Below are 9267 nucleotides of genomic sequence, written 5' to 3'. Positions count from 1 at the left end.
TATTAGATAATTCAACTAAAAATTGAGTCATTTATTGAAACTACTTACAAAACATTTTTATCAAAACCGTTTAAAGATGTCAACTTAACGTTTGTACATATTTAATATCAGACTGAATTGTCACTATTTATCTTTGTATAAAAAAGTATAAATCGACCCTAGTTTTTCTTTTAATTTTCATGTAAAACTTGTAGAAGATTATTTATTTAGTTTATATTTATTATGAATATATTTAGTTTATATTGAATACGTTTTGTTAATTTAAAAAACATTTCAAAAATTAGAAAAATATTATTCTTATCATGTAAGGAATTCTACTGATCAAAATAACTGATAATATCTTTCCATCAATTTTGAACTTCATCGAACTGATGTTCTCCCAATCCAAAAGTTTTCACCTCTAATAATTTGTTATACAATTATTTACTTACATTTGAAACCATATCTTTTATGCTAAGTAAAAGTTGTACACATAAATGTTTTTTCCAAATTACTGGAGCTTTGGTGTTTTACTAAGTATACTTTTTAGGTTTCTTCGAATAATTCTTGGAAAATAAATACCGATTAGTATACAACTATAATAATGGGAACACATCATAATTAAAATGGTAAACAGGGACCATAAGTAGCTTGTAAAAAAATATAAATTATAAATTTTTACAGCATTGTCAATGTAGTTATAAGATTATCATATGTTAACAAATATATAAATTAAACAAAAAACTATTTTTTATAAAGTCTCAAGGTGTATTTTTTAATAAAACTGAAAAAGTAAAAAAAAAATAACTTAATTCAAAAACAAGTTAGAAAATATTATAATCGTGATATTTTTAAAAACAAACCAACCAAAAAGTATTCTGAAACTGCTGATTTTTTTTTTCATATCTGAAGATGTCTTGTCTTTTTGTATTAGCAATATTTTCCACTAACCCTCCTCTAGTTTGTAAATACTAAGTGAAAAGTCCTTCGATTTTTTATCTGCCTGTGGAATTTCAATGTTTTAAAACATTAGAAACTGTTTATAAAATTTTAATTTAGATTGTATGATCATAAAATATATAAATAGATGAAAAATTAACAACGAAGTGTTTTACTTATATAGAAATTAAGTTTAGAAAACTGACAACATCTAAAAGACTAATTGATTTTTTTAAGTGACTTACAGCTCACTTTTAAAGATGTAATATAAAAGGTATTATTAACTTTGGTAGGAAATAATTTTTGAAATTATTCCTGTCAATGCTTCAAATAAATACAGAAAATCATAAGTAAAACTCTTTTATTTATACTAGATTACTAAGGATGTATTCATTTTATTTACTTGTGCCTTTATTTCGATTTGCTTGTATATTTTCGAGTAACTTGAAAAGATATACAAAATTAGTAAAAATAAAGATAACTGAAACCTTTTTTTTTGTTAAACATAGGGTACTATTACACAAAACTGTATTGTACCTTAATTAATTTTAGGGTTGTTTATTTTTACATGGTTTTTGAACATAATACGCATACCCAATATCATCTGATAACAGAGCTTTTAGTATTATTATTGTAAAATGTTTACAACTAATTAATACCGATATTATGTACAAAAACATATTAAGTTGATCTTCTAACACAAAAACTATTTAAAAGTTAATAAAATTGATTAATAATATTATTAATCGTAAACTAAACCTGTTTAGTTTATAGCATTAAAGCTTTGGACCCAACTAAGAGAAAACAAAAATAGTAAAATTGGTTTCAAAAGGAAAAAATCATTAATTTATACAATATCTAATAAAAACTCATACCTGCTTAATAGCATCAATAGATCACATTCCTGTCAATCAAACTGGCATCAGTTGCACAAATGCACAACATCAGAATGTTGCTCTTGTATGCCTCTAGTGGTGAGGACGAGCTTCATCTCTTCCAGTTTCACTAACCAAGGTATTTTTCAACTTCTTGTTTACGACCAGACTCCTTTGGTCTGAGCAATACTTTTTGGCTTAAGTGCCTTTCTCTTTTTGCCAAATGGTCCAACATACGTTTTTTTTTGGACCTAATGTTTAGATATTTCTTTTGTTTTTAGATTGATTAACAATACCAAATTTAGTATATTTATTGTCATAGTTCCATAATTGCTTTGTATCAAACGTGAATTTGAAAACCTATAGTTTCGATTTTTTATTAAAATACATTTGTAGTATTATTCTGGATTGTTTGTTGTCCTTGTTAGTAAAAAATAATGTTTTTTTTTTTTTGTGAATTGAACTTAGTGGTCCAACATTAAAGTAGTTAACACTAACTTTAAGGACGAGGTATATCACTAATCCTTTAAAAAAATAAAGTGTTATTACTATTAGTTACCCTACGTGTTTAGCAAGCCTGGTAAGATCCACATAGACAATTCGTGCTGACAAAGTTCATAGTTAAGCGACTGGCTTATTTTTTATACTAGATAAAAGCTTATTATAAAATGCTTTGAAAATATAAATTACAATGTATTATGCTATCTATTGTTAATTTTTCAAATATAACCTAATATATATTACTAAAGAAAACATTTGTGGTTTAAAATTCTTATTTTTCTGCATAATGGTTTATTTAATACAAAAGAAATTAAATTTAAAATGATAAAAGCTTATTATAAAATGCTTTGAAAATATAAATTACAATGTATTATGCTGTTTTAATTTTTTAAATATAACCTAATATAATTTTAAATTTAATTTCTTTCGTATTAAACCACTATGCAGAAAAATAAAAATTTTAAACTACAAATGTTTTTTTTTAGTATCTCTAAAAAAACATTTATAAGTTGTATTTTCAATCTTTTAATTATTTACTTATCTATACTTCTTAGTTGTAACTTATCTATACTTCATTAGCAAAATAAATTTTAGTGTGTATAAGTTTTATGTAACAATATGTTATAATTTAACTTTAATCAAAATAATTTTAAATAACTTACTTGCACTGGTGAGTTGCTTTCACAATAGAATTATTTTTAACTTAACTCCTAAAACAGAAAATATTTGTTAAGGAACTAAATAATGAAGTTTTTTAACAAACAATTAACTAGATTAAACTTAGAAAAAATAAAATAGAAAAATAAAAATAGTTCAAAGCACATCAAAAGATCAGCAAAATTAAGAAATTCTATAAGTTCCATGATTTTATTCAGCTGACATGTATAATTTTCTTACTGTTTACCACAATAAAAACATGTCAATATTCAAAAAGTCACTGTGATTTTGTTAGTTAATCTTTGAAAAGATACAAATAGAAAACATATTATGTGGAGTCATTTTTCTTCATTCTGTCATACTTGCTCTTTATACTTCTTCTAGTCCTGTTGTTGAGTTGAACATTGTTTAGAATTCGACCCCAATTACCAGTTCCATATTCAACAATCCCCTTTTTCAGATTTTCTACTTCCCAATCTTCCCATTTTTGGCTAGGTGATTTTTCCACTTGTTTATCATTATCAAGCTCTACTTCCTGTTTGCATTGGATATGTTTTATACTTCTTTTTCTCTTAATAGCTTTAGTGAGCAATTTACTTGTTCCTGTCTGTTTTGTGCATGGGGAACTAAATTCTGGCTTATTCACAACCTGACCTGGGGAAATAATGTTTTCACTTCTACTTGTTTGTTGCACTAAACTTTCTTCTAAAGAGCGTACAATGTGATTAAACTTGTTATAGTTGTCAACTTTAGGTTTAGTTCTTGAGGGAGTGAACAAATTGGTAGTTTTTGGAGAGCTAGTTTGTTGGTTTCCTGGAGAGTTAAATGAATACACATCATCTTCTTCAAAATCATTGAAATCTGCTGTGTTACTGTTTCCATCACTAGCTTCATTTCCACTAAAAAAATCTTCTAACTCCTCCTCTTCAGTTCTTTCATCTTCAACATCTTCATCATTTTCTCTGAGATCTACAACTGTATCATCTTTTGAACACTCAGTATCTTCATTAGGTTCTTCTAAATTAAAATTCTCCTTTTTCACATCAATTTCGTTAAACTTTTGCTTCAAATCATTGTCAACAATATAATACTTGTCTAGTTTTTGTGCAACAATTCCCTTTTTAATTACAGTTCGCCACCTATCTTTCAAATGTGTTGGTTTTCTGTGGGCTGGGAAGTTGTAAAACTCAAATATTTGTTTCCACTTACCAAGCCCAAACTTTTGAACACCATGAACAAGAAATGCATCAGATCTTTTAGTGAACTTTTTGCGCTTTCTGATGTGACCATCCTTTACATATAACTCTTGTGGTTTACTTTTTTTTGAAGCTTCTTCTTTTTGGTTTGTTGAAGCTTTTTCCATTATAAATATTAAACATATAAATCTAAAAATGTTGTTCAGAATATTATTAAAGTAGCATTTTAAAGGTAAAAAAGTTAAAATACTTTATATAGTTGTAAATTAAATAATTTTATACTTTTTAATCAAAATAGACTTTACTTGTATACATGGTTAGGATACTTAGCAACATTAATATTAGAAAAGAATTTTTGAACAGAAGTTCAATTAACTTTATTATTAATCAACAAAAAACCAAAAAAAAATCCATAAAATTTTTCAATACTTTAAATAGCTTTAGTTTATTTTTCATCATGAAAAAATAGAAAAATAACATATAAACTATTTTTTCAGCTTTTCTGAATTTCTTTCAGGTTTTTGAAAATACAAGTATGTTAGTCCATTTTTAGTATAATATAAAATCTAAAGTAAAAACTTTATTAAGTGGTATAAAAATATTAAAAAGATGCTGCAATGCTACTTTAAATTAGTTGAAAAAATCAAAATAACATACTTTTTTTTATAAAAAAGTAACAATTAACTAATTGTCAATAACAAAATCTTAGGTTTTTCCTGGTTTTTCTGTGATTTTGCTCAAAATTAAAGGTTTTTTCTTCTTCTTTTTTTTTTATTTCTCAAATTCAAGGTTTTTTTTTGTCTAAATTGTCAGATTCCAGGTTTCCAGGTTCTTTGGCAAACCTGTATGTTGTACTTGACATAAACCAAGTATAATTCTAGACAATAAAAAAATATTTAATAAACCTTTATTAGAGAAATAGAACTTTCTGTTCATTCATTAGTTAATTTATATTTTATAAAACAAATTGAAAATTTATCTAAAAAACTAAAATAAAATGATCGAGTGTAAAAAGGAGTATTTGGACATGCTTAATCTTCAAATTTTTACTGGAATTTGAACTTTATTACTTGTGGTATTTTTAAGAAAATTTGGTTCTATACTTAAGCTCTAAAAAAATTGTACACTATTTCCTAAAATTTGTTCAAGTTATAAATTTTTAGTGTTTTTAAAAGTTTATTGACTTTGTCAAGGTGTTTTTTGTAAAACTACAAAAAACAATAGAAATTATATGAAACTTTATAGTTTAAATTTGTGGAAAATTAATAAAAATTATAGATGATGTTTATATTGTTGAAAATTTGTTATAGTTAACTTTAAACTAAAATTTAATTATTGTTAAAAAAAATTGATAACACTATGTGAGTTAAAAAATGTCAAAAAACTTTATAATATCTTAGGAATTTATTTATATCTTAAGAATTTCTTCTACAACCCAGAACAAGATTTTTTAGAACACATATTATGATTACTCAAAAAAAAGTATTACCGTTGTTTCATAGTTATACAACACTTTTAATAAATATCTTAGCTTGTGAAATAAGTTAAAATAAACCTGCATGTCAAACTAGTTTCAAGACTGTCAACCTTTAAAGCAAAAATTCAAGCCTGTTTCACATAATATAGTCAAATAAATAAATAGTAAACTTCCATAAATCATATTTTGCTTTATTTTTACAGGAGAGGATTGTGAAATTAGGTATTGAAATATCCATTTAAAATTATTAATCTTTACTGAGTGTTTAAAACTTGTAGAACATCAATTTGAAAAAATAAATTTTCAATTTAGCTTCTGTTAGTGTACCAAAATAATAATATTTAGCTTCTTACTTAAGATTATTCTGAATTAATTGTAAAATAAGTCCTACTACGGTCTATAACAATTGTAAAAATATTTGTTAGTAAATTCAATTTTCTTATTGCAATTTTAAATTATCCGCTAGTTTATTATACTAAGGGTGTTTGAAAACATATCATGGTAACATTGGTACATATTACTGTACACTTCACTGATGACAAGCCAATGATAAGTATGCTTATAAATTACACTACACCAGATGACACACTACATCAAACAAAGATTTCAACAGGGTGGCCACTATATTTTTTTTTTCTTTTAGGTTTGCTGATTGTTTTGAAGGTTTTAAAACTATAACTTTTTTTTTATAAAATTTAATTTAAAAGTTTAAAAATGTTGTTCTAATACTGATATATATTGTTACTTAAAACTTATTTTTTAATAAATAAAATTATAAAACATATATTTTTGAGTATTACTTATATAACTAAAATTCATTATTTTACATGAAAAATGTTAAAAGTTCTAGGTTTTTTCAGGTTATTTATACCTAAATTTTCAAACTCAAGGTTATTCCAGGATTTCAGGTTAAGGGCATAGGAGGGTCCACCTTGATTTTTACAAGTTGATCTTATTTTATAGAGTTTTATCTGAGCTATCAGATATTTTTAACCGCTTGAAAAAATTCAAAGTAAATTTTGAGATATGAGTTATGGTGACCTTAATAAATTCCTTATAGAAGGCCGCAAAAAAAAGACCATTTCATTAAAAATCTATCTCCTCCTTCATTTTTTAAGCAATTTTTTCAAATTTTTACAGAAGGTGTATTATTAAATTTAAAAAAAATTGAATGCAGAACTTTTTAAATATTAAAAAATAAAATTTTTGTTAAAAAAACCACTAATTTTTTTGTTTTTTTAGTCTAAAATTTTTATTTTTTAATATTTTTAAAATTCCAACATTTAAAGTCTTTTAAACTATAAAATGAACATTTCCTGAAAATTTGAGTTCTCTAGCTCAAAAAACAAAGGAGAAGATAGATTTTTAGTGATTTTTAAAATTTCCAAGAAAATTGACCCTGAAAAATTTGCAGTCTATACGTTTGTATCAGAAAATTTTTATAAAAACTACAATATCTCAAAATTTAAATAAAACTTTTTAATTCTATAAAAACTGGCTTGTAGTTTGTACTTCAAACTTTCATATTAGATCCAATGTTATTTTTAGTAAAAAAAATGTTTGACTCCCCCTATGCCCTTAAATGGCCACCTTCATTTAAATAAGCATTCTAAATTAAATATATAAACACTACAATAAATCAATGAGTGTTGGACTTAAAAAAAAATAAATTGATAAATAATCTGCGGGGAAAAAAAACAAAACTAGTTTACAATAATAATTTAGTGGTATAACTTTTTAAAAGAACTTTCAATGAATTTAATGTTTTTTAAGATGTACATTACAAAATAGCTTAGGCAAATACTTTAGGAAAAGTTTTATTACTTAAACTTTGATTAGATTTTAAGACTTTTATATATAAAATTTAATGTTACAAGTTAACATTAGTTTATACTCTTTTACAAATTAATTTGAAAGTAAGATTTATATTGACCAAACTTTAAACATCTAATTTACATTGAATTTATTTTTACTATTACTTTTTTATTTACTTATAACTCTTTTGCTTGAGAAATATGTTTTGCTATTACCCAAACAACTCTTACACAAATAATTCTTAAAAAAAAAACTTAAATTTAACAGAAATCTGATTGTTTTTTATTGTTCTCACTAATATAATAAAAATTTTAATTCTGTCTGAAAATGGATCTCTTATCAAAGGATAGTTGACCATAAAGTTTGTGTGACAAAGTTCACGTATATTGAACCAAAGCGTGCTCACCTAAAGTTAACTAAAACCAAATTTTACTTCTGTCTGAACTTAACCATAAAAATACAGTTTATTTATTAGCCCAGTTTGATTGTATTTATATCTAGTGAAAAAACAACTACTTGAATGTTCAACTTACTGAGTTTTCAAAGCCATCTTAAGGTCTAGGACCCCTACTCAGTAAAATATAATGATCTGGAAACTGTTTTGTTCTTAAAAGTTAATTTATGTTATCTTCACAAATCATGATATTAGTATTAATTTGAAATTTAAAATAAATTCATTTTAAAGTTTGACAAATTAAAATTTCTTTTTTTTTAATAACTCCTTTGAGTTGAAAATACCCATCAATCCATATACAAAAACTATAAAAAAAATTTTTTAAACATTATATGTTAGTGCAAAACTAAGCTTGCGTTGCAGTCTAGTAACTGCTTAAGCCTAATGTTACTTTTTAAATTTATTTACAACTTTACCAAAAACCATCATTAAATAAAAGTAACAAATTAAGTTTTAAATAAAACATCAGCGATAGTCTACATTGTCTAAGCTTGGAGTCCCGGCCTTTAATTTAGGTCATTAGGCCTGGACTTTTTAATACCGTGAGACAAGACATACAACAAGTTTTAAAAATAAACTAAAAAGTATATTTTTTACGATCAGTCTGAAATAACTATATTATAGATATAAAAATGTAGTTTTTTTCATACAATAGTTAATTTCTGAAATTAATCAATTTTTAAACCATAAGTTGTATAAAAGTTGTTGCTTAAGTGAGATAAGAATGATGAATGTTCAAATCCTTCATTAAAAAACAGAATTACTATAGGATAGTATAACAAAACAATATTTTTTTCATATTAAGTAAATAGATTTTTTAATGATTGTTGTTTTTTAGCGAAATCAAACTTATCATTTACGAAATTATTAAAGTTCTATTTATTAAAACATTCGTTTGCATTAATTTTAAGTGTTATGCTTAAGTGATTGTGTGGCGATATTATTAAAGGTTACTGGAAGCGAGCTCGTAGTTTAGCACTTAAAGGTGAAAAATGACTACTTAATTCATAACCACTAATTTAGTTCACTTTTTTGATTAAAAAAAATGATATAATAAATTAAACCCTCGCTTAATAACATTCAATTTAAAAATAAACAATTGTGCAAATCTTTCAGAAATAAATATTTCTTTGTTTTAAATAATTTCAAGATATTGAAATTTTTAAATTAAAAAAAATAAAAAATTTAAAAAACTTGTAAAAATTCTAAAAGTTATTATTAATCTAAAAAACTTTTTTATTTAAAAAAACTTGTTTACTTTAATTACATTATATATGTACTTCCATTTTGAAAACTAAAAAATGTTTAATATTGATAGACAAAAAAAACTTTTTTGTTTTTATAAAACATTTTATTTGTATTTAGAAGGTTTTA

The sequence above is a fragment of the Thalia democratica genome, chromosome 8 (assembly GCF_965202585.1).
Source record: "Thalia democratica chromosome 8, ktThaDemo2.hap1.1, whole genome shotgun sequence".
Classification (NCBI taxonomy): domain Eukaryota; kingdom Metazoa; phylum Chordata; class Thaliacea; order Salpida; family Salpidae; genus Thalia; species Thalia democratica.
The sequence above is the reverse complement of the archived record's forward strand: the minus strand, read 5'-3'. Positions refer to the sequence as shown.